Here is a 26637-nt window from a genome sequence, read left to right as displayed (position 1 = left end):
AAATCCTTAAAAAAATAAAAATAAAAAAATAAAGGTAAATAAATCTTTTTAAAAATTGAAACAAACCAGGCAGGATGATTTATTATGCCTGTAATATAATCCAAAGGAAGGTGAAGCAGGAGGATTGCCACAAGTTTGAAGCAAACCTGGGCCATGTAGTGAGTTTCAGGCCAGCCACCAGGAGCCTGGTCCTCGTGTATTCTAGTTGAGGCTTCTGAACACTCTATCTTGCTTTTCCTGTGGTCTTGACTTGGTAGAAGCAGACTTTGGGAAAAGAAATTCATGTTTGCAAATGGAAACTTGAGATGTCCATTTGCCTATAAAATACAACTTTTCGCCTTAGGTAGAGGGTGAGGGATGTGTGCTCTAGACTGGTGGAGACGATTTACACAAAGTCATGTTCTTTCGTTATTTAAACCCGAACCCAAGTGTCCTTTAGACACAGCAGAGGCTATGAAAAGGACACACACAGGTGGGCGCCTCACACTGTGACAGCCCTCTCCCGGGACAGGTGCCCTGAAGACCTGCCACCACGGTGTCACAGAATTGGCCTGCCCTTTGTCTCCAGTGTTTTAGGTGTGGTTTTGCTCGTTTTATCATTTAGCTTTAGGATGATATTATTAGATTAGACATTTTCACAGGATGCCTTGCTGAGTGGTTTTTTTTTTTTATAAAGGTTCTCGGCAAAGATTCAATTATTTCAAAGTAACTGAATATAAAGTATCTTAAAAGCCTGTAAAACGCATTGAAGGTCAACTTCCTTCCACTCCAAACCCCAGCAGGAGGCTAGTGGCGGGCACGGACGGAAAAAAGGCCTGTGCTTGCCTTTTCGGTCAGGGTGGGCATTGTCCCCATCACCGGCTTCAGATCAGTCTGATCCTCCTGTCCCCAGAGCTCCCGGTGAGGCTGTTCTGATTTCCCGTTTAACTCTTCCTTTTTCCTCGTCTTTTACCTTTGGTTTTGGGAACTGAACCCCGGGCCCCATGCTTGCTGGGTCACCACTCGACCTCTGAACAGAGTTGAGGTCAAAAGAAGGCCACTGTTTCCCACAGCCATTTAAAAATTCATTACCTGGTAATTATGCTGTCATGGAACCTAGTGGGGAAGTGCTCTACCACTGAGCTACACAAACACTCCCTTTGCAACAGTCCGGTGGAGATAGAATTCACATGCCGTAAAGTCTGTGTGCATCAGAGGTTGGTGTCTGGTATCTTTCTCTATTTCCTCCATCTTCCATTTTCTTTTTTTTTCCTTTTCTGAGACAGGGTTTCCCTGTGTAGCCCTGGGTGTCCTGGAACTCACTCTGTAGACCAGGCTGGCCTCCAACTCTTGCCTCCGGAGTGCACTCGGCCACATAGTATATTTTCAGGATTTATCAGTACCCTAGCATGTGTCAGAACTTCATTCGAGTTTTGGCCATTGGCTACATCTTGTTTACTCACCAGCTGGTAGGCGTTTGGTACCTTTTTTTTATACTATGAACAAGATTTTGTGAGGATGCGTCTTAAGATCTCTTGAGTATATACTTAGGAGTGGCATTTCTGGGTCTTAGGATAATTGTTTTTCCATCAGAGTCTCATGTAGCCCAGGCTAGCTTGAACTCATGCATAGCTGAGGCTGTGACATGGATTCTCAGATCCTACTGTCCAGCAGTGAGATTACAGGCTTGTGCCACCACACCTGGCTACTTTTCTTTTAACCTTGTGTTTAACCTCAGAGGCTGTGACATCCTGCGGCCTCCACAGTCACTCAAGGGAGCATTTTTTTCTACTCAAACAAGACATTCCCAGTTGTCTGTTAAGTTGTAGGTTTTGCTGTTTCCTTCCTTCCTTCCTTCCTTCCTTCCTTCCTTCCTTCCTTCCTTCCTTCCTTCCTTCCTCCCTCCCTTCGACAGGGTTTCTCTGTATTGCTTTGGAGCCTGTTCTGGAACACGCTCTGTAGACCAGGCTGGCCTTGAACTCACAGACATGCTGGGATTAAAGGCATGCGCCACCTATGCCCATAGGGCACAGGAACGCTTCGCCTAACCAGTTCCTTCCTTGGTATCTGTGTCCCGGGGTTTTGAACACAGTTGGGAGGACTTTGAAGATGCTGCCCTTTGCTTTGCAGCCTGCTCCCCCCCCCCCCAGACAGGCTTGTGCGGACCTTGGGGCTCTGGATACAAAGCCTCTCTCTCTCTTCTGCTTTGCTCTGGACTGGGTCCTATCTCCCCTATCTTGGCGTCATCTCAGCCTGAGGCTCTCTTTGTCACTTTGCACTCTGAGGCCCACAACATTTTGTGGCCCAGTATCTACCAGGTTCTCATGTTTGGTGATCTGAGATGGAGCCAGCTCATGTGAGGGACAGTGTAGAATGTGGGGCTAGGCTCCCGAGCAGAGCTGAGGGACACTGCAGAATGTGGGGCTAGGCTCCCGAGCAGAGCTGAGGGACACTGCAGAATGTGGGGCTAGGCTCCTGAGCAGAGCTGAGGGACACTGCAGAATGTGGGGCTAGGCTCCCGAGCAGAGCTGAGCTTCATGAAGGGGTCGGAAATGACACATCAGTTCCTAGGCTGCCGCTGGCTTAGAAAATGACAGTTGCAAATTCATTGTATTTTTGTTGTGCCATTCGAAGACTGGGGTTTTAGGAGACAATTATTTTGTCTGGTCCTTTGATTTTATTCTTTAGTGGCCGTTATTTACCCAGTCTTTAACCCTAGCACAAAACTTTCAGAGACGTATTCTTAGAGTCAAATGTGCTTTAAAACTTAGTAAGAATAAATGTCATCCTCTATACTTCCTTAAGATGAAAGAAAAGAAATATTTATTCTAAGTTCTTCCCAATACTTAACAATATTCCAAGACAGGGTCTCTTGTAGCCTAGACTAGTCTCCAGCTCATCTTTGAACTTCCTATCCTTCTGCCTATACCTCGGGCTCAGGGACCACAGGCATGTGCTACCATGCCCAGCTGTGGGTGTTGGGGATAGCACAGGCACATGGTCACTCTAGCGCGCGCACACACACACACACACACACAGAGAGAGAGAGAGAGAGAGAGAGAGAGAGAGAGAGAGAGAGAGAGAGAGAGAGAGAGAGAAAGAAAGAGAGAGAGAGAGAGATGCCCACCCTTCGTATTCCTACATGCTAGGCAAGTACGCTATAGGTCAAGTGTGTGTGTATCACCCAGACTGGCCTTTAACTTTGAGCAATCCTCCTGCCTCAGCCTTTCAGCTGAACCAGCCACTTCGTAGCTTCCCAGCTGATGCTCCCCTCCAGCCCTGTGGGGAAACTCTGGTCTTTTATTCATTAGTAGCCTCGGGATGCAGGCTGCCCCTTCTTTGTGTGCATACCACCTTGCCAGAGACATGTCATTCTAAGTTCACCAGAGACAGTGAGAGCAGGCAGGGTTGATGGGTGATTTGGGGGATTAAAACCCTGTGTCAAACAGATTGTGTTTACCTTTGAGTAAGATGGCTAATTCCTGCCAGTTTCAAATTGCATATGGGATTAGCACCTAGGATGACAGTAATTAAAATTCACAGCTAATCCTGTTTTCCTGCCATGCATTTCAAACGTTTATCAAAGAAAGAACAGTGAGCTGCTGCCTTGTCTCTAATTTTTTCCTGGTCTCCTCTGGGTAAAATTCGTGCAAGAACAGTGGGGTGGGGTCTGGCGGTGGGGGCTGGCGGCTTTGTGCCTGAGCCCCCAGTTACGGCTCTGCATTAATGGCAGGATAGCTCGGAAATCCTCAGAGTGAATTATAAGCCCTGAGTTGGTAAGGGTTGACCTTATGAGATTCTGTAAATAGCCACCGACACTTGTGTGTGATTCCCAAGTAAAGCGTCTTCGCTTGGCAAGATTTTAAAAAGGCTGTGCCCAGTGTATAGGTGCCTGCTCTTGCTTAGCCCTGGAGTAACTAGGATGCTTTGGCTGTACTTCAAAGTCTCAAATAAATAAACACCCTGGGGCCGGACGTGTGGTTGGCAGTGAAGATGCCTTTCTGCTGCTCCTCCAGCGAAGCTGATTTCGTTTCTCAGCATTCTTTTTTTTTTTTTTTTTTTTTTTTTTTTTGGTTTTTCGAGACAGGGTTTCTCTGTATTGTTTTGCAGACTGTCCTGGAACTCATTCTGTAGACCAGGCTGGTCTCGAACTCACAGAGATCTGCCTGTCTCTGCCTCCCAAGTGCTGGGATTAAAGGTGTGCGCCATCAACGCCTGGCTCGTTTCTCAGCATTCTTACCAGGCAGCTCACAACCACCAGCTTCAGGTGATTAGATGCCCTCTTCTGACCTCCCTCAGGCACAGGCACACATGTGGCATACACATACACACATAAAAATAAGATAAACATTGTGGCTACAAGTGTGGCTTTGTGCTAGAACACATGCTGTGTGTGTGTGAGGGCCTGAACTTGATCCCCAGTATTGCAAAACAGAATTCAGGGGCTGGAGAGATGGCTCAGGGGCTAAGAGCATTGGCTGTTCTTGCAGAGGACCCAGGTTTGGTTCCCAGTGCTAACATGGCAGCTCATGGCCATGCATAACTCCAGCTCCAGGGGTGCACACATTCATACAGGCAAATGTCACACATGTAAAATAAAATAATATTAAAGTAGAATGCAAAAGCAAAAACCTTAACTGTTAGGCTAGCAAGACCGCTCAGCAGGTAAAGGCAACCTCCACACAAGCCTGGAGACCAGAGAGGTGGTGGAAGGAGAGAACCAAGTTCTGAAAGTTGTTCTCTGGCCTCTGTTGTAACTTGAGAAAAGCAATGCTCGACAGAAAGATGCCACGAGACAGGGTTCAAGCAGAGGGTTTTAAAAAAATTATTATTATTAGGGAAAGGGATCATAAAAAAAGGGGAAAGGGGAGCGGGGGAGACCAGCCTCGGGACAGTGGCAGCAGAAGAGAGGGGAGAGAGAGAGGGAGGGAGGAGGGAGGGAGAGATGAGGATGGGAGATGGGCAGGGCCCTTTAAAAGGGAACATAGTGAATGTGCACAGGTGGTGCTCTTAGTGGCTGCAGCTGAGGGCGTATCCTGTCAGAACCCCAAGGACAGGCCAGTACAGATGCCTGAATACTAATAACCTCCACATACTGCCATTGGATGCTCCCATACTCCTGTGTATGCACACATAATATGAAAACAAGCCCTAAATGCCATTTATGTGTGAATTGGTTATATTTAAGCCTCTTTTAAGTCAGGACTGGAAAGATGGCTTAGAGGTTAAGAGCACTGGCTGCTCTTCCAGAGGACCCAGGTTCAATCCCAGGCACCCATGTTAAGAGAAGCTTTCCTTGAGAGGAGCCTTCCCGCCCGCCTGGTTCCAGATCCGCATCAGTCCCAAATAAACACACAGGAGGCTATATTAATTATGAAGCTGTTGGCCTTGCTTGTCTCTTACTGGCTAGCTCTGCTTTAAGTAATTACCCCATAATCGTTAATCTAAGTATGTCTCTTACTGGAGAATAGTTCCGGGCTGCTACCCCATGGCGTTACATGTTGACTCTCTTGTGTTTCTCCTTCCCAGAATCCTCCTGGACTCCTAGTCCCACCCATCTAGATTCCTATTGGCTCAACAGTACTTTATTGACAAATGTACAGGACTTCCCCCATCACACCCACAACTCCAGTTCCAGGGGATCTGACATCTTCATACCAATGCACACAAAATAAAGTTTATAAATTATTAAAAAAAAACTTCATTAGGCCTTGAGGCTCATGTCTTTAATCCTGAAACTGGGGAGGCTGGGGCAGGCGGATCTCTGAATTCAAAGCCTGATTTATAAAGCCAGTTCCAGGACAGCCAGAACTACACAGAAACTCTGCTCCAACCACCCCTCCCAACACGTCTTTTAACTCCATCATTGGGATGCATTTTCTTTCCTTTTCCCTCTTCCTCCTCCCCCCCTCTCTCTGTTGCCCTCCCTCCTGATCCCTTCTGACCCCCCCTTCTTTACTCCTCTTCTGTTTTTCTTTCCCCTTCCCTCCCTTCCTCTCCCCTCCTTTCCTTTCTGTCCCCTCATTTTCTGGGGATTAAATTTGGCTTGGGATGTATTAGGTAACCACACTACCATTGGGCTGTCCCCAGCCCTGCAGGACTCCCCTTCTGAGACTTTAATAACAAGGCTGTAGTATCAATATTTGTTTTAGTGGTCAGTGATACATAGTTGCTCATTTAACTTGTTGAGTTTATTGACCATTTAAAACACAAAACTATCCTGACTATTTTTAAAAGTGTTAAACTTCCTGGGCGGTGGTATTGGTGGTGTTGGTGGTGCACACCTTTAATCCCAGCACTCGGGAGGCAGAGGAAGGCAGATCTCTGTGAGTTCGAGGCCAGCCTGGTCTACAGAGCCAGTTCCAAGACAGCCTCCAAAACAATACAGAGAAACCCTGTCATAAAGAAAAAGTGTCAAACTTCTTACCACTATAAAAAAAAGTGGGGCTGGAGAGGTGGTTCGTGGTTAAGAGTATTTATTGCTCTTATAGAGGTCCCAGGTTCAATTTCCAGCACCCACATGGAGACTCACAACCATCTGTAATTCCAGTTCCAGGAATTGGATGCCCTAGGCACCCAGTCCAATAGTCCTGACTTTATTTTAAGATGGAGTCTCACTGTGTTGCCTGAGGTTGAACTTGAACTCTTAGGCCCAAGCAATCCTCCTGCCTGAGCCTCTTGAGAAACTGGAACTACAAGCCTATTGAATTTTTTTGTGCGTTAGAATTCTGAGTACAGGCTGGTAAACTGAGGCAGTCAGGGCAGAGGGCAGTGATGAGACCTTGGCTGGAATAACCGGATGTTGACAAAGTTAAGCCATGTCTAGTCTGGCACTGATTGAAATCTTTCCTCCTGGATGCTGGGAGCGTATTTTATTTCTCCTTGATCTGATTCTGTTGCTGTAAACCGACCCTTAGTGCCCCGCCCTCTGCTGAGAGCCAGCTTTGTTCTGGCCTGTTTCCTGGGACCACAGTTCCGTGTGATTCTAAGATGACCCAGGTCACTCGTTCAGTCGTTTGTTGATCTGTGAGGACAGCAACTTGAAACCCAAATTCTATTTTCTCCCTGGAAACATTAGAAAGAAACCCTTGGAGTTTCCTAAGTGACCACTGAAATGTACTCAGCCTGTAGTGGGCTAGATTTGTGGGAAAACATTGAAGTCACACACAGACACCACCACATGGGCAATCACGGTGGTAACTCCCGTCACAGGGGATGATGGGGGTGGGGGATGGGGGAAGAGCTGAGAAGGTGGAGGGAGAGTCCCAGCTCTGTGAGTTTTGAGTGACTGCACAGGGGTGGATGGAAGGCGGGACGATAGCCTGTCAGTTGTGGTCTCAAGGAGGGAGATGGCGAGAGACAGAGGAAGAACCCCCGGTTCAGCCCGCCACAGGGACTCTGTGACCCCTCCTGACTCGCTGTATAGAGCCCAGGCTGTCAGCCACTTGGCCAGTGCTGGCATCGTAGGCCAGGGGCCACTTCACTTGCCTTTCAGGAAATAGTTACTAATGTACATTATACGCAGCAGTAACTGGTCAAATGTACCCAATCATCGGTATTAAAGAATTTGACTTAACAATGGCTGTTCCAAACTGGCTCTTGGGTTTTCAGAATTGCTTAATCTGTAAGAATCAGACTCCCCCTTTTGTAGAAGTAAAGATTAAAAGTGTGTTTTAGATGCAGCCAGGTAGCTCGGCAGGCTAAGGGCTTGGTGTGGATGCCTGGTGAGCGGATTCTGATTCCGGAAGGATCCCCAACTCTTCACATGACGCTGCAAGGAGAGAAGCAGCTGCAGCCCCACAGACTCTGCCCTGACCACACACGGGCTGTGACCACACATGGACCGTGGCACGCATATGCCCACACTCAGACATGAACCGTGCACACGTGCACACTGACATGCTCTTGCTGCAGAAGGACCTGAGCTTAGTTCCCAGGACCCACTCTGTGCTAAGAACTGTGTGCAGCTCCAGTTTCAGGGGATCCAGCACCCTCTGCAGGCACCGCATGCCTGTGCTACTCAGAGGTACATGCAGGCAAGACACATGCGAATAAAATAAAAATAAACCTTCACAAACAACTTAAAGCGTGGGCTGGAGAGATGGCTCAGGGGTTAAGAGCACTGGCTTCTCTTCCAGAGGATGCAGGCTTGATTCCCAGAACCCACATAGCAGCTCACAGCTGTCTGTAACTCCAATTCCAGAAGATCTAAAAAAATTTTGTTTTCATTTTTTTGAGATAGGGTTTCTCTGGATCCTGGAATTCAGTTTGTAGACCTCAAACTCACAGAGATCCACCTGCCTCTGCCTCCCAAGTGCTAGGATTAAAGGCCACTACCACCTGGCTTAAAAAAATGTTTTAGAGTGTGTTTTACATAATTTGTACCTTTTTTGGAGACAGAGTCTGTGTCCAAGGCTGGTCTTGAACTTAGGGTGTAGTTGAGGATGGCCTTGAACCCCTGGTCTTCCTGCCTCTTCTTCCCTGGTGCTGGGCTTACAGTGTCTTTTTGAGGGTTTTATGTCGTGCTGGGATCTAACCTGGGGCTCCATGCGTCCTGAAAACACGATGAGGTGCAGGACACCGTGGCTCCCTCTTTAACCTAGCACTTGGGAGGCAGCGACGGGCGGCTCGTTTTGCTGTTTGAGCCAGAGTTAGGTGTGGTGGGAAAGCCTGTAGTTCTGGCACTTCAGAGACTGAGGCAAGGGGGATCATTTCAGCCCAGGAGTTTGAGACCAGACCGGGTAGACCTGGTACCACACCAGACCAAACCACATGCGTAATAATCACCCTGGGGATGTGCAGAGCCTGCGACTTCAGGGTTCAGCACTGTGAGGTCTTATAACCCCCCTCCTCAGAACTTGGTGTGGTTATGTTTTGAGACCCTGTCTCATATGGCTCAAGTTGGTCTCTGTGACCATTAACAGCTGACCTTCCTAGTGCTAGGAATACACTCCAGGCCATTACTGACTTTAATTGAAGATTTTAAGGAACTTGGTTCCCAAAATTTAACATGGTTTTGTTTCTGTGCATATTTACTACTTTAGAATTCAAAGGTAAGGCTGGTGGTGGCGCACGCCTTTAATCCCAGCAGAGGCAGAGGCAGGTGGGTCTCTGAGAGTTTAAGGCCAGCCTGGACTACAGAGCGAGTTCCAGGACAGCCAGGGCTACACAGCCTGTCTCAAAAAACCAAGGAAAAGGAAAAAAGAAGGAATCAAAAGTAAGACCAATTAAGCAAATTGATAGTTATTTCAGAGAGTAACAATAACCCCCACGACACGGTCATTTAACACATTAATTTTTTTCTGAAACAAAAAGAGTTTAGAGGGCCGGGGTTGACTCAGATGTAGAAGGAGAAACCGCCTGCTAACATGCAGGAGTCCTTGGATGCCCAGCACCCAAAACGAAGCAATTCACATTTAGTCAGGGGAGAGGTCCCGGTTGTTTTCTGGCCTCTGACTATGAAGTGCACTGAATTCTATATCCAGTGCGTTCTGTTTGGAACAGTTGAGGGAAGTTCAGCCTCACACAGATGCAAAGGTATAGACCTCCCGAAAAGACCAAGGAGACCCTCCCCCCCAAGAGCCAGGAGCGTACTGCCCAGGGCACGCTCCAGCAGCTGTCACTCTGGGGTAAGTCACCTGTAATTTGCCTCTAAATGCTAGTTGACAGTGCAGGGCGGAGGCTGCAGAGGCTTTTCTGTGGCACAGAGGCTTTAGCTGGCTGGCCTCCTCTTACTGTGCCCTCCCCCCCCATTAGCCACGAGGGGCCCCCTGTAGTGGAGAAGAGAGCGGAGTTCTGACTCTCAGCCCTGACATTGCTTGTGGCATAATTCATGCCACCATGCCTCAGTGAACTCTCACAGATGGGATGGCACCGTGCTTATGAGTTGGATTGTAGATCTCATGAAGCCAATGCTGACCTCAAACTAAATTGTAGACTTGAGGATGACCTTGAATTCATGAATTCCTGTCTTTCCTACCTTCATCTATTAGGATCTATTAATTTTTATTTTATAGGTAGGTGTTTTGTATGTATGCATGCATGCATGCATGCATGCATGCATGTATGTATGTATGTATGTATGTATGTAATGCCTATAGAGGCCAGAAGAGGGCGTTGCCGGGCCCTCTGGAACATAATTACAGAAGGTAGTGACCACCATGTGGGTGCTGGGAACTAAACCTGGGTCCTCTGTAAGAAGACCGAGTTTCTCCAATGCACTTCCCTTTCTCTTGGGAAGCCTTGACATTGGGGATTGAACCTCTCAAGAATACTGAGTTAGCCTCCTGTTTTGAACCTTAGTTAACAATAACAAATTATCACCTTAGTTCACTGCCCAAGACAGCCCTCTGGAAGCCTTTAAGTGGGTGCTTTTCATTGTAAAGCAGCCACTGTGATGAATGGAGCCTGTGTTTGCTCTTTGCTTTATTTTCTGAGAAATCTGCTGGGATTTCTCAGCATCTGGCTTTCCCCGGGGACAGTTCCGTCCTCAGGAGCCTGCCTGGGTGCTCACGGGAAAGGCCGTGAACTACTAGCTCTGGGCATTTTGTTTTGGCCTTAGCCTTGACAAGACCCGTGACTTGTTTTTGCTTAGACAACATTGCCTGCGTCTGGCTCGCCTGACTAGTGCTCCACTCCAGTCTTCTCTCCCCTTTGTGTGAGAGCCCTTTACTTGGAAAGCTGGCAACTTGCTTGGCCACTTAAACGGACTGTGGTGCTTTGGATTGTGTTGCATTAGGATGTTAGGTACTTAAAACCCTTAAGCTTAAAAAATTACTATTATCTAAAACAAACAAACAAAAACCAAACCCTCAGCCTCTGACTCATGGTACTAGAATCCTAGAAGTAAAAGGAACTTCAAAAACCCTGTTGCTTACACGGTGGGGAATATTATTTTAAGGTGCGTTGCATTTGCTTAACTCTGTGAGGCTGTGTTGCTTTGCCTGTCTAAAACACCTGATGCTCTGATAAAGAGCTGAACGACCAATAGCTAGGCTGGAGAAATAGGCGGGGCTGGCAGGCAGAGAGGATAAATATGGGAAGGGATCTGGGAGAAGAAGATCTGGGAACAAGAGAGGAAGGGGGAGGGCTTCAGGGGCAGCCACCCAGCCACCCCCCTACACAGCCAGACTCAGTAAGGAGAAAAGAAAAGGTACACAGGAATAGAGAAAGATAAAAGTTCCGAGGCCAAAGATAGATGGGATAATGTAAGTTAAGAAAAGCTGGCAAGAAACAAGCCAAGCTAAGGTATTCATAACTAAGAATGATCCTCCGTGTGATTTAATTGGGAGCTGGGTGGTGGACTCCCCCAAAAGACTAAAGAGCCAAAAGAGTAAAACATCACGTGACACACATTTTACCAAAGGGGAAGTACTTCCAGTGGTTTTTGTAGCTCAGGAGAAGAATGAACGGTGGAGGTGGCCGGAGAAATGACCCAGAGGTTTAGAGCGCTGCTCTTGCTATAGACCTGGGGTTCCATTTCCAGTACCCACACATGGCTCACAACTCCAGTTTCAGGAGATCTGACTCCCTCTCTTGGTCTCCACTGACTCCTGCATGCTTATGGTGCATGTAAACTCACATACATGTGTGCAGATGACAAAAGTCTTGAAAATAAGGTCCTGGTGTTTGAGTTCATGTGGGCAGATACCAGAAACAGTAGGTAAGGCATCTCTTGTCTCCAACTGCCAGTGTCTTTCTGGATGTCTGTAGCGTTTTGCCTTCCCACCCACAGTGTTGGAGAATCTCTGTCTGTATCTGCCCCAGGATTTGATGTCTTCGGTGTTCTGTGTTTGGACTGTTCGAATAGCTGGTGTCTCACTGTCATTCAGATGGGCAGTTTCCTGAAGACAGCATGGGAACATCTGTTCACACACTCACCTTGCCATCTCTGGAAGATTCGGGTGGGTCAGGTCTTTGCCCGCACTAAGAGTGTTCATTTTCTCGAAGAGCTGTCCTCTCTCATGCTCTCACCCCTGCTTCCCTTTGAGGTGAGGCCTTTATTTTGTTGCCCAGGCTGGTCTCAAACTTGTGAGCTTGATGATCCTTCTACCTCAGTGTCTTGAGGAGCTCTGGCTACAGGTGCACCTGGCTTGTCCGTCCGCCTGTCCATCCTTCCGTCCATCCAGACATCCAGACACAGGGTCTCACTGAATAGCCCTGGCTGCCCTGGAACTACCTCTGTAGAATAGGCTGGCCTTGAACTCACAGATCCTCCCACCTCTGTCTCCCTAGTCCTGGGATTAAAGGTGTACATCATGGCCAGCTGCACTTGGCTGTTCACGGAGACATGAGTCTGTTGCATCTCTTGGGTGACAGTCCTTTATGAAGAACATATTTCACAGATGTGCTTTGCTGGCCTGTAGCTTGTCGTACTATCTTCCTGTGTCTTTTTGCAGGGCAGAGTTGTGAGTTTTAGCAGCTTATCGCTGTGTACAAACCATCGGATTTTCCTCCTTTGTCATCTGTTTGCCTTGTGCATCTTTATTGTGTGAGTTTTGGCAGACTTTGCCTTTCAAGGAATTGATCTGTTTCATTTAGTTCACCAAATTGTGCGCATGGAATTGTTTGGGTTATTCCTGTATTCTGTTTTTATTTGTTTGTTTGTCTTTTGAGACAGGGTTTCTCTGTCCTGGTCTCACACTCACAGAGATCCACCTGCCTCTGCCTCCCGAGTGCTGGGATTAAAGGTGTGCACCACCACCGCCCGGCTTCCTTTATTCTTCTTTTAAAAAATTATTTATTTGTATTTTATGTGTATTGGTGTTTGTGAGAGGGTTTTACAGTCCCTGGACAGTGTAACTGTGATGTAGGTGCTGGGAATTGAACTCAGGTCCTCTGGAAGAGCAGCCAGTGCTCTTAACCTCTGAGCCATCTCTCCAGCCCCTTCTCTTTCATTTCTGATACCATCAGGAATCTTTTTCTTAGCCTGGCTCGAGGTTTATCTTTTTCCATCTTTTCAAAGAACCAGCTTTGATTGTGAGTTTTCTGTTGGTTTGCTGATGATAGTCCTAATTTTATTTTGGTTCCTAAATAACTACTTTTGTTTTGTTTTGTTTGAGACAGGGTTTTTCTATGTAGCCCTAACTGTCCTGAAACTGACTCTGTAGACCAGGCTGACCTTGAACGCAGAGATCTGCCTACCTCCGCCTCAGAAGTACTGGGATTAAAGGTGTGCGCCATCACTGCCCCGCTTAAATAACTGCTTTTATATAATTTTATTGCTTTGTAGTGGTTCGCAACCTTCCTAAGGCTGCAAGCCTTTGCAGTTCTTCATGTTGTGGTGACCCCCCAACCATAAAATCATTTAATTGCTTCTTTATAGCAGTACTCTTGCCACTGTGCTATAAAAATACCTGATATGCAGCCATTGTGGGGTAGTGCCCCACAGGTTGAGAACCACAGCTTTAGGGGCTCCCTCTGTTTTGTTCAGGGTACTCACGAGGCTGGTCTTAGATTCTCAGGCTCAGATGATCCCCCAGCCTCTGGCTGCTGAGCTGTAGGAACTGTAGGCTTGTGTTGCTGGCCCTGGCTTAGATCTTGTTTTTCTTTTCTAATATAGTCATGTGTTGTTTAGTGATGAGCGGGATGACAAGGAGCGTGTGGCTAAGGCGGTCTTGTCACTATGTAAGTAAGCATAGACTGCGCCGGCACGAGCTTAGACGCAAAGCCCATCACGTGCCGGTCCTGTGTGTTTTTATGTTTTGGGTTTTTCGTTTTGTTTTTAAACTTCACTGGGACTCTAAAATGCACATGAGCCTGTATCTGCACAGGACGGAGGTGGCCGATGTTCCTTTCCCATCTCCACATCTCATCCCTCAGGTCGTTAGGGCGGTTAACAGGCTCCCATGCTATCTCATGTTGACGGAAAGGAGGATCTTGAGAGAATAGCAATAAAGAGTAAGTCACGCCTTGTCCACTCATCTGTTATATTTTCTACAGAGCTGCTGTGAGGATTCATATTTATTTGACTACATTTTTTCGGTTCTTTGACACTAGGAATGGTGCTGTGTTTGTTAGTTTATTGAGAAAGTGCCAGCAGTGGCAGAAACATTTTTTTCTTTTTTCTTTGTTTTCTCAAGATTTTGAAAAAATCTGTATGTGTGTTTGTATGTGTGTACATGTGTGCATGTATGTATGTATGTGTGTGTATGTGTGTATGTATGTGTGTATATGTGTGTATGTGTATGTATATGTGTATATGTATGTGTGTGTATTTGTATGTGTGTATGTGTGTATGTGTGTATATGTATGTGTTTATGTGTGTATATGTGTACGTGTGTATATGTGTGTATGTGTGTATGTATGTGTGTGTATTTGTATGTGTGTATATATATGTGTTTATGTGTGTATATATATGTGTGTATGTGTGTATATGTGTGTATGTGTGTATATGTGTGTATGTGTGTATATGTGTGTATGTGTGTATATGTGTGTATGTATGTGTGTGTACATGTGTATGTGTGTGTACATGTGTGTGTGTGTATGTATGTGTGTGTATGTATGTGTGTGTGTGTACCATGTGCATGTGGGTACTGGAGGAGGCCAGAAGAGGGCACTGGATCCTAAGGAGCTGAAGTTACAGCGGTTGTGAGCTGCCTCGTGTGGCTGCTGGATACTGAACTCGAGTGCCCTTGAGCACTGAGCCGTCTCCAGCCGTGGCAGAAGTGCCCACAAAGGGAACCTTTGCCCTTCCCTTTCCCAGCAGGTCAGCTTTTGACGTCTCCAAACCAAGCACCCTCTGTCTCCTTAGCTGCCCTTCATGTGACTTTGTTTCTCAAGTTCCCTCCAGCTAGCCTGATTTCATCTCTCTGTGGATGTCACCTTTCAGGTTCAGTGGAGGTCCCTAGCAGGGACGGTCCTGGTATGGCCAGCTAACCCTTCTGTGCTCAGCCTTCCTCTCAGCAGGGCGCTTTGTTCTGGGGCAGCCTTTGTCTCTCCTCATTTCATTCATCTTGCTGCTGCCTGTGACCCTCCCTCGAATTTGCTGATTAATCACCACACATTCCATCCATCCATTCTGGCTTCTTGTTGGCTCCAATTTGACAAATAATAGGTTGGAGAGAGCCCAGTGAGGACAGAGCCTTTGGAAGGTTCATGGCAATCCCGTCGCTGGCTCTGGCAGTTTCCTGAAGGCACGGGAACCAGCCTAGGACATGGTTCCTCTGCAGCAACGCCTGTCAGATGGATACCCCCTCCCTCTGGCTGTGCGGTTTCATCTTTGTGAGCAGGGTCGTTCCCTTGAGGAGCAGCGGTGGCATAGCTTGGTGTCCTGGGATTTGGAACACCCAGAATAACTCGGGCAAAGTGAGTCCGTTTCTTCTTCGTGTTCTCCCTACCCGGGAGTCTAGGTGTCTCATCTTTACCTTCTGTGCTGCCCAGTAAAAGTGAGCGCGCTGGGTGTGTGGGCAGTGTCCTTTTCTGTTCACCGTAAGAGTGTCGACTCTTATTTTGTAAATAATACGAGGACTTGTCAGAGCATCGGTCTTGTTGCCATTTGTATCGTAGGAAGGAGCATGGGTAACAAAGAGAAAAGCCAGGAATTAGGACAGAATGCTGGTTTTCCTGAGCAGGACTTACGCATTTATAGACGGTCATCACCAGCCTTTGACAGAACCAAGGGAAGCAGCTGGGAAGGGTTTTGCATCGATAATGAATGTCAGCAGGTTTTCAAATACCGTGTGGCCTTTTTGGAACCATGTGTGATAAAGTTTTCCATTGTGTGTGAAGGTCAGGAGACTCAGAACACACAGGCAGGACTTGGGAATGCTGCTGGACTGCTAGCTACTGACTCAAGACAGGGCCCTGCCCTAATTAAATCCAAGACACGTGTGACAATGATGATGGAGCTGGGAAAGGGCAAGCCTGGCCTGCGTTTTCTGATAACAGCAAGGCAGGAAATGGAAGGGGCTCCTAGCCTGTGCTCTGAGGAGCAACTAGGTTTGTAGTCAGCACCGTAATCGCCGGCTGTTGGTAAGAGCTTGAGCCCACCCAACACCACCGAGCTGCTCCTGTGCAGTTACTGTCGGGGATCCTGCTCCCATGTGCTGTGCGTTCAGTCCTGCAGAAAACTGCACGTAGTTGCTGGAGAGATGGCTCAGCAGTTAGGAGCTGCTTTTGCAGAGAACCTGGGTTTGGTTTCCAGTACCCACATGGTAGCTCACAGCCATCTTCTGTAACTCCAGTTCCAGGGGATCTGATGCCCTCTTCTGACCTCCAAGGGCACCAGGCATGCACATGGTACACATCCATACGTGCAGGTAAAACACTCATACACATTAAAAAAAAAGTTAAAAAATACAAGAAAAAGGAAGCTGCTTATAGACAGATACAGTGGTGCATACCATTGATCCCAGCACTCGGGAGGCAGAGGCAGAAGGATCTCTGTGAGTTTGAAGCCAGCCTGGTCTGCATAGTAAAAACTCCAGGTCAGGCTGGGCTACAAAGTGAGATCCTCTCTCCGAAAAGAAAAGGCAGCTGCACAGACATGCGTAGTCTGAATAGTTCATATGGTGGCTGTCTGATGGAAGTGGCCGGACACATGCCGGATGATAGGCTGTTTGAAGGGCCCTGCTCTTCCATCCACCAGGTTGTGGAGTACACGCCCCCTGCTGTGGTTTGAACTCTCACGTGAACTCGTTGAAACTCTTTGCAAGATAGGTCCCTTAGTTCATCAGCACCATTGGCATCCCAGTCAAATGAGTATGTGGCCCGGCTGGCCTGGGCACCGGGTAGCCAGGGGATGGAAAGCTGGGACAGATAATGTTCTGAGGAAGCAGTTCGGACATTTGGAAACATGGCCTGGTTGCGGGGTTTGCATTGGAAACCCTGGCCTGCCCTAAAGCGCAGAAAGGAGCCTCCAGGGTTGGGTCGGGAGCTGTCCCAGGCGGGGCACCTGCCACTCTGTGTGTCCCTAGCAGGGCAGCTCTTTGCTCTCTGAGGTGTGGGGTGTCCTGCCCTCTTCCTCAGGAGTGAGGGTTTTCCAGGGCAGCTCTTTGCTCTCTGAGGTATGGGGTGTCCTGCCCTCTTCCTCAGGAGTGAGGGTTTTCCAGGGCGGCTCTTTGCTCTCTGAGGTGTGGGGTGTTCTGCCCTCTTCCTCAGGAGTGAGGGTTTTCCAGGGCGGCTCTTTGCTCTCTGAGGTGTGGAGTGTCCTGCCCTCTTCCTCAGGAGTGAGGGTTTTCCAGGGCGGCTCTTTGCTCTCTGAGGTGTGGGGTGTCCTGCCCTCTTCCTCAGGAGTGAGGGTTTTCCAGGGCGGCTCTTTGCTCTCTGAGGTGTGGGGTGTCCTGCCCTCTTCCTCAGGAGTGAGGGTTTTCCAGGGCGGCTCTTTGCTCTCTGAGGTGTGGGGTGTTCTGCCCTCTTCCTCAGGAGTGAGGGTTTTCCAGGGCGGCTCTTTGCTCTCTGAGGTGTGGGGTGTCCTGCCCTCTTCCTCAGGAGTGAGGGTTTTCCAGGGCGGCTCTTTGCTCTCTGAGGTGTGGGGTGTCCTGCCCTCTTCCTCAGGAGTGAGGGTTTTCCAGGGCGGCTCTTTGCTCTCTGAGGTGTGGGGTGTCCTGCCCTCTTCCTCAGGAGTGAGGGTTTTCCAGGGCGGCTCTTTGCTCTCTGAGGTGTGGGGTGTCCTGCCCTCTTCCTCAGGAGTGAGGGTTTTCCAGGGCGGCTCTTTGCTAGCTCCAGAGGCAGACACCCGAGCAGAGCCGTTCTGGCCTCCACGCCAGCCTCCTTGACTCCTTTTCTCAGCAGATACAGTGAACAGTCACTGCCTGAGGCAGGCTGGAGGAGAGCTTAGAGGAAGCTGGACTCCGCCCACCTGAGTCAGAGACATCCCAGTTGCCCTGGATGTGACCTGCAAACACCAGGCAATATCTTATGTACCTTCTCAGATGAGAGCCTGTTCTGTGGTTCCTAGAGATTAGCTCAGACTGTGGCCCCTGAATCTCTGCTCGAGTCCCCCCCCCCATCCCCAGGACACAAGGAGAGCCAAGGCCAAGGACTCCTGTGACCCCAGGGGCACCTTTACCTGGGCTGTCCCAGCCTACAGCCAAACTCAGAGGGAGATTTCTGATTCCCTCAATACTTAGGACCGGCCTTCCCTGCACTCCCGCCTGTCACCTTTGGCCGCTTCTGGAGACTGGGTCAGGGATCTTTGTTTTCTTTGCAGTGCTTGGTCCAGCTGCAGCCAGAGCAGGGTAAGAGTTTCCTCTGCTGGGCGCCCCACCCGCTGCAGCACACTGAAGAGATTGAAGAGTCCTCAGGACATGGTGGGCTTTGTGGGAAGCTCAGGAGACACAGGGACGCAGGCCATCAGATGGTTTGAGTGGCCTCCTGCCCTGCTTTTTAATTGGACGAATCTAATATTGAGAGAAATGGAGTTAGGTTAGAAACATAACATCTTCAGTTAATGTCACTGAGATGGCTTCCGTGCCCCTGGAAACGTGTGCGCATGTGATAGGAAGGCGCTTTGGAAAACTGAACGCGACCTTTTGTGAAGATAGGAATTTTCTATCTCAGTGATAGAAAATTGAGCTAATGGGCAACTTCTGCTGCTGCTGCTGCCATTGTTGTCTCCTGGGATAGAGGCCGGTGTCCGTCCACGATCTCACCACACTGTAAGCACTGAAAGAGAGCGTGTGAAGCCGGGCGTGGTGGCACGTGCTTTCAACCCCAGCATCTGAGAGGCAGAGGCAGGCAGAGCTCTGTGTGTTCAGGGCCAGCCTGGTCTACGCTGTGAACTTGGGTCTGCACACAACTGTTTGAGCCGCTGAGCCATCCCTCCAGTTCCGCCGCCTCCCTGGCTGCGTGCCGCACGAGCCTAGGCTGAATTCAGCTCCTTGTTTCCCATCTTCCCCTGCCATGTCTCTGCGTCTCGTCTCCTGCCCCTCAGCCCTGGCAAACTGCAGGGCCAGGCGGGGCACTCCTTGCTTCTGTCCTCATCACCCTCGAGTCCCGGGGACTCGCGCTAGCATTGCGCGCGCATGCGCGCACACGCGTACTCCAGTCTCCGTGCTCTCCCTTGCAGTGCCGTTTCCTGACACGAGGGACACAGTGCAACTCTTTCTGTCCCTGTGAGCCAGTCTGTCACAGAGTCAACCAACCCCTGGTGATAGGATTCAAGCCCGTGAGCCCCTAAAGGGCCAGATCTGACTCTGCTCTGTTTAAAGTTACTATCATCTTGTAGAAAATTGAGCCTCTTAGGACCCAGGGATCCCTTGTCTGCACCTCCCAGGGCTGGGGTGCAGGTGGCTCTGTCCTGCTTTTTATCTGGTTGCTGGGGACCTGAACTCCATGCCTCATGCCTGTATGACAAGTGCTTTGACCACGGAACCGTCTCCCAGCCCCTTCTCTGCTGTTTACTAAGAAAACCAAGTGCAGATTTGCCTGGTTTAAGACTTTATTGTACATTTCGTGTCCTTATTGCTACAATCCGCACCGATTTTACACTCATAAATGACACAGGTGGATGTTTTAAGGTGTACAAGTGATTTTAATGTGGAAAACATTGCTCTTAATGATGTAGATCCATGTCACCTCTCTGGGGAACAGGGCTGGGATTTGCCCTAGAGAACTTTTGACACCAGCTGGAGACAAACTGTGGTTGATTTAACCAGGGAAGATGCTAGGGGCTAGCCCTGTGTGTTTAATTAGTTAGCTCCTTTCTTTTTCACGTTTGTCTGTTTTCATTTTATGAATGTTTCGCCTGCGTGTGTGTAATAAGTGCACCAGGCGTGTGCTGGTGCCCACAGAGGCCAAAAGTGTGACATGCAGAGCTGCTTCCCCAGCCGCAGTGTTTAGTGCTGGGGGGAAGTCACTCTGAATAATTTGAAAGCGTCTAACAGAGTCAGAGAGAGCTGATGTGTTGACCGAGCCTGTGCCTGGGAGCAGATGAGGAGCAGTACGGGTTCTTCGGTTTGACGCTTAGCAGGGTTTAACTTCAGCACTGTCACCGTGCGCGACACGCTCTTCCTTTGTTGAATAAAGAGAATAAGAGTTCCTCCAGAGCATCGGTTCTCAGCCTCCCTAATGCCGTGATCCTTTAATACAGTTCCTCACGTTGTGATGACCCCAACCACAACGTTATTTTCTTTTCTTACTTATAGCTGTAATCTTGCTACTCTTCCAAATCGTAATGTCATCATTGGATAAGCAACCACTGTGGGGGGCGTTGAGAACCACTGTTCTGAAGATTTGCGTCTGGGGGTTCACTTTAGCATGAGCCGTGCTAATGAGAGTTTCAGGAATTGCTAACTGAGGGGTGGCCCTGGGCATGTCCCCCAGCCTGGGAGAAGGCCAAAGAAGTGTGGTCCTGCCCAGAGGCCTTGGTGGCACATACCTTTAATCCCAGCATTTGGGAGGCGGAGGCAGTTGGATCTCTGTGAGTTTGAGGCCAGCCTGGTCTACAGAGTGAGTTCCAGGACAGCCAGGGCTGTTACATAGAGAAAATCTTGTCTTGAAAAACCAAAAAAGTCTGGTCCTGCCTTCACAGCTACTCTGAGACATTGATCTGGCTTACAGCCTTTGGAGGTTTATGGTGTTACCTAAGTGAGATGGTTCAGTCATGCACGCCCAACACTTGCCTAGCACGTGTGAGGCCCTGGGTACCAAACCACGTCTGCAAAAAGAAAGAAACTAAAGAAAGTCCCTTTTGCCCCTCCCCAGCCCACCCCATGCAGTTCTGCCAGGCAGAGCTGAGTTTGCACAGTAACCTCATTCATTCCTATTCCAGGCCTCCTGCCTCTTCTGCCCTCTTGCTCTTTTTAAAACTTTACTGTAGGTCAGGCATGGGGTGGGGCATGCGCATTTAATCCCAGTGTTCACTATGTAGCTCACTGTGTTGACCAGGCTGGTCTCAGACCCACAGAGACCCACCCGCCTCTGTCTCCCAAGTGCTGGGGTTGAAGTTGTTTGTCACCATGTCTAGTTTATATGAACTTTGACTCAGTGACTCGGTGGTCCTTTCTTTGTGTGTGTGAACATGTGTTTAGAGGTCTCTTTTTACTTCTGGGTCCAGATGCCTGGTGGAATTACAGTTCCTCAGACTCTCGACTGGCTCTGAGAAGCTCTGGGAAGCAATGACTTGCATTGCTCTCGCTTGACCTTTGGCAGGGGAGTGGGCACATTGGCGTCGGCGGCTGCCTTGGCATGTTGGTCCTCATTATGAAGCTGGCCTCACTCAGCGCTGGCTCACTACCAGCCACACTTGGAGGGCACTGTCAGCAGAACTGAAGAGTTTTGGAGTGCAGATGTGGTTTCATGTTTGTGTTCTGCCCGGGTGTCCTGAGAGCCCCACAGCCTGCCTGCTGCACAGGAGGCAGGAGATTGCTTGGAACTCACAGATCTGAGAAGTTAGAGGCCTGTGACGTTAGAAGGACCACACATGGGCTGAGCTGAACAGACCTGGTCATTGGAGACAGTACTCAGTCTGAGGGTGTGCCTTTTAGTTTTACATTTTATTGTTAATATTATTACCGGCATGTGTGTGTGTGTGTGTTTGTGTGTACCACAGTGTACATGTGGAGGTCAGAGGACAACATGACCATCAGAGGCTCGAGTCGGTTCTCTGCTGCTGTGGTTCCTGGGCAGAAAGTCAGGCTGTCGGGCTCGGCAGCTGGCTTGTGTCCCTTGTCTGTCTGTCTGTCTGTCTGTCTATCTATCTGTGCTTTTTCAAGGCAATGTTTCTCTGTATAACACTGTATAACAGTCCTGACTGTCCTGGAACTTGTTCTTTAAAACAGGCCATCCTTGAACTCACAGAGATCCGCCTGCCTCTGCTTCCCGAGTGCTGGGATTAAAGGCGTGTGCCACCACTGCCCAACTTATTTTTTATTTTAAATTATGAGTATGTGTGTGAGTATGCACACATGAGTACAGGTGCCCATGGGAGCCAGAGGTGTCGGATCACCCTGGAACTGGAATTCAGACTTGTGAGCTGCTTGGCATAAGTGCTGGGAACCAAACCCAGGTCCTCTGCAAAAGCAGTTCCTGCTCTTAATGGTGAGTCATTGGTGAGTCTCCAGCCCTGAGAGCGCACCTTCTGCATTTCCAGTTTGCAGCTATGCAGATGTCTTCCTGTCAGCTTTCTGTTGCTGTGAAAAATGCATGAGAAAATCACCTTAAAGGAGGAAGGGTGTGTCGGCTGCAGCCTGTGGTCTGTCAGCTCTTTGTTCTGGGCCTGTGGAGACACGTACACCAGAGCATGGTGTGTGTAACGGAGGCCTCTCAGTGATGGGAAGCAGAGAGAGGAGATAGTGCACAGGAGAGAGAGGGCGTGGCCCCCTATCCTGGCCACACCCCCAAGTGGCCTAACTTCCTTCATCTGGTCCTACCTCCCAAAGGTTCCACCACCTCCCAATAGCACCTCAGGTTGGTGAGCAAGTTAGAGCATCCAGACTGTCCCAACCTGTTCAGTGTTCTGGATTGTATTTTATTCTTTGTGAATGAGTGTTGCTTGCATGATTCTGTGTACCATGTGTGTGCCTGGTGTTCACACAGAGGTCAGAAAGGGTGTCGGTCCTGGAACTGAAGCTATGGGTGGCTTTGAGCCACCGTGTGGGTGCTGAGAACCAGACCCGGGTCCTCAGCAAAGGCTCCTGACTCCTGGGCCATCTCTCCGGCCTCTCCCGTTTACTGATTTATTTTTGACAAGTCTCACTGTGCTCTTGCTGGCCTGGAACTCACTGTGTCGTCCAGGCTGACTGACCTCGATCTTGTGATCCTCTTGCCTCTGCCTCCTGAGTTTGCAGAAGTGGGTGGGCATGTGACTAATTAGGGATTTAAAACAGCTGCACTTGCCACACCCAATGTCTTAATCGGGAGCTGTTGCTACACCTTAGTAACCAGGGGGTGAACTAGAGGTTATTTTTTTATTTTAACTTTTTATTTATTCTTTGTGGCTTTCACATTATGTAGAGGTTATTTTTTTAATGGGTACAGTGAACTTTATTGATGGTATTCCAGAGAGCAGGGCTCGTAAGCCCCTCCTTATTTTATACTGGGGTCTGGGATGGAAACAGTGAGGGATCAGTGTGGGGTTGTTGGACAGGGACTGCTCAGCAGCCAGGGCCTCTCTCTTGCTCGAGTCTTTGCTGGGGGTGGATGGTCCAGGGTGGGTTTCTTTCTCCTCGGAGGCCATGTAAGCCATGAGGTCCACCACTCTGTTGCTGTAGCCGAATTCATTGTCATACCAGGAAATGAGCTTTACAAAGTTGTCATTGAGAGCAATGCCGGCCCCAGCATCAAAGGTGGAAGAATGGGAGTCACTGTTGAAGTTGCAGGAGACAACCTGGTCCTCGGTGTAGCCCAGGATGCCCTTCAGTGGGCCCTCGGACGCCTGCTCCACCTTCTTCTTCTTCTTCTTCTTCTTCTTCTTCTTCTTCTTCTTCTTCTTCTTCTTCTTCTTCTTCTTCTTCTTCTTCCTCCTCCTCCTCCTCCTCCTCCTCCTTCTCCTCCTCCTTCTTCTTTTTTGAGACACGGTTTCTCTGTATTGTTTTGGAGGCTGTCCTGGAACTTTCTCAGTAGACCAGGCTGGCCTGGAACTCACAGAGATCCACCTGCCTCTGCCTCCCGAGTGCTGGGATTAAAGGCATGTGCCACCACCGCCTGGCTTCACCACCTTCTTGATGTCTTCATACTTGGCAGCTTTCTCCAGGCGACATGTCAGATCCACGACGGACACGTTGGGGGTAGGAACACGGAAGGCCATGCCCGTGAGCCTCCCGTTCAGCTCTGGGATGACCTTGCCCACAGCCTTGGCAGCACCAGTGGATGCAGGGATGATGTTCTGGGCAGCCCCACGGCCATCACACCACAACTTCCTGGAGGGGCCATCCACAGTCTTCTGGGTGGCCATGATGGCATGGACTATGATCATGAGTCCTTCCACAATAACTAGGTTGTCATGGATAACCTTGGCCAAGAGGGCTAAGCAGTTTGTGGTGCAGGACGCATTGCTGGCAATCTTGAGGGACCTGTGCTTGTAATGGTTCACACCTATCACAAACATGGGGGCAGAGAGGGACGGAGATAATGACCCCCTTGGCCCCACCTTTCAAGTGGGCCCCAGCCTTCTTCATGATGGTGAAGATACCAGTAGACTCCACGACATACTCGGTGCCAGCATCACCCCATTTGACATTGGTGAGATCTTGCTCCTGGAAGATGGTGATGGCCTTCCCGTTGATGACAAGCTTCCCATTCTCAGCCTTGACTGTGCCTTTGAGTTTGTCATGGGTAGAGTCATACTGGAACATGTAGACCATGTAGTTGAGGTCAATGAAGGGGGTCATTGATGGCAACAATGTCCACTTTGCCAGAAGTGAAGGCAGCCCCGGTAACCAGGCGTCCAGTACGGCCAAATCCGTTTGCTCCGACTTTCACCATTGTGTCTCAGGAATGAGGCTGGCACTGCACTAAGAGATGCGGGCCGCTGTCTCTAGAACAGGGAGGAGCAGAGAACCTTTTTTTTTTTTTTTTTAAATCAAAATGTAATTTGAAGCATGCACACCCAAGCACCTGCTGCCACCTGGTGGCAGTATCCCAGGATTGCAGGGTGTTTTGATGAAGCAAAATTCAGTCTGTCTCAGGTTTTACAGGTTCAATTTGTAGTCAGTGCATTCATTACAGATTCTTGAAATGTGCAGTATGGCCAGCCTAGGTATTTGGAAATAGGAAGCATAAGTCAAAGTCTTACTTGCAAATACTGGGTTTCTACTTAGATGTGAAGCAGAAGAAAAGTCTGAGGCAGGAGCTCTGTAGTACGGGGATCCCAAACTGACCTGCCAACACCTCTTGCTTCTGTAACTGAGGCAGGAGAGTAGCCTTCGTTTGCCCACAGGATTGGGGTGTGCCTGGGACACAACTTTCATATTTGAAATTAACCCAGAGGTTCACTGTTCATACTGATTTATTGTTATTTTATGTGCATTGGTGCATGTTTTGCCTGCATGTATGTCTGTGTGAGGGTGTCAGATCTTGGAGTTACAGACAGTTGTGAGCTGCCATGTGGGTGCTGGGAATTGAACCCAGGTCCTCCGGAAGAGCAGTCGGTGCTCTTAACCACTGAGCCATCTCTCCAGCCTCTTCATTGATTTTTAAAAACAAGTTCCTAATGATTAAAATCTGAAATCACACACATTGTTTTTGTCTGAAAGTAGCTCCAGAAAACCCCTACACTTACAGGTTTGATTGCTAGCTCTGCTGTTTGTACGTAGCTGGCTTTGATGCTCTGGCGTACAGTGGAGTGAGTGGGGTGTAGGACGGCGTCGTGGCTGGTGTGTTCCTGGCCTTGCTGCCCACAGTGTGTGAACTGCGTCGTGGCTGGTGTCTTCCTGGCCTTGCTGCCCACAGTGTTTGAACTGTGTCGTGGCTAGTGTGTTCCTGGTCTTGCTGCCCGCAGTGTGTGTCGTGGCTAGTGTGTTCCTGGCCTTGCTGCCCGCAGTGTGTGTCGTGGCTGGTGTGTTCCTGGCCTTGCTGCCCACAGTGTATGGAACTGTGTCATAGCTGATGCATTTCTGGATTTGCAACCTGTAGTGTGTGGGTCTGTGTTATGGCTGATGGGATTTGGTTCTGGACCTACAGCCCATAATCTTCTGGTGGTTTTGGAGAGAGAATGATTGCAGAAACATCAGTCACTTGTTTCTATAAATGTTTTATAATGCAAATTGAATATGATGAAATATTAAAAATATCATTCATTAATTATTGAAAAGTTCAGTCTCTGGAAATGGCCCTACCTCTCATTATAGGCCAGCTTAGAGGAGCAATTGAGAAATGCTGAATTATAAAATAGGAATGCTGGGATGGTGGTGGAATTAATCACCACCAAGTTATTTTCTAGTCTGAAACTTGTTAACCATTTTCCCCTGCAGCCTTTCCATTAAGGTAGCAACCCATCTGTCCACTGTTAGGACATGGCAGGCGCCCTGCACTTGGCTTTGCTTAATAGTTTTGCATTCTGTTGTGTTGGGAAAAAACAATGCGGTGTTCTCATCTTAAGCTAGGAGTTTTATGGACTCAAACATTAGAATAAAATTCAATTTTTATCATATTATGCTTGTAATTTTATTGGTAAAACAAAGTATTAATATAAGTTAGTATCAGATGTTACTATTAATTGCAAGCCAAACTAATAGTTTGCCTGGTAAAATGAAAGGTTGGGGTGTGACTCAGTGGTGTACAACTGTAATCCCAGCAATTTGGAAAGCGGAGGCAGGAGGATTGAATTTGAGGTCAAGCCTGGGCTACATAGCCTAGTGGGGGTGTGAGGAGGGGAGAACACTAACTTAGAGGTTGTTAAGAAGTGATGGTGTGTTCAGAGGCTGTGAGTAATTTACAGTGCCATTTGCGCCCGCCCCCCCCCCCAACCCCCATGTGTCCCAGCTTCCTTCCTAGTATGGCTTATGTAAAAAAAAGCTTCTGGAGAACATACTGGGCTCTCAGTGACCCAGCCCATGCATAGTAGGGTTGCCCTCTGTTCCATGAACCCTTTGATAGAAGGTTGGCCCAAGCCGCTTGTGAGCCCTCCTCGGTTCCATCAACGCCAACGGCCAGCCCTTCCTGCCGCTGCCATGGAGGAGGAGGGTGGGTTACCCTGACTCCTCCTCTGTGCCAGAGCTCCTGCTCCAGGAGTGGCTTGTGGAGGGAAGGAGTCGGTTTTTGTCTCCGCGATCTGGG

General features: G+C 48.8%; 1 protein-coding gene and 1 pseudogene across 4 annotated transcripts in view; one reads left to right on the top strand and one right to left on the bottom strand.

Annotated features, from left to right (window-relative positions):
- Positions 1–26637, top strand: part of Clstn1 (calsyntenin 1) — a 67021-nt gene that overhangs the window by 5646 nt on the left and 34738 nt on the right. The gene's annotated exons all lie outside the window — the stretch shown is intronic.
- LOC106021880 lies at positions 16892–24345 on the bottom strand (annotated as a pseudogene).

The sequence above is a fragment of the Mesocricetus auratus genome, unplaced genomic scaffold (assembly GCF_017639785.1).
Source record: "Mesocricetus auratus isolate SY011 unplaced genomic scaffold, BCM_Maur_2.0 Super-Scaffold_100042, whole genome shotgun sequence".
Lineage (NCBI taxonomy): Eukaryota > Metazoa > Chordata > Mammalia > Rodentia > Cricetidae > Mesocricetus > Mesocricetus auratus.
Note: the sequence above shows the minus strand (reverse complement) of the source record. Positions and strands in the feature narration are given on the sequence as shown.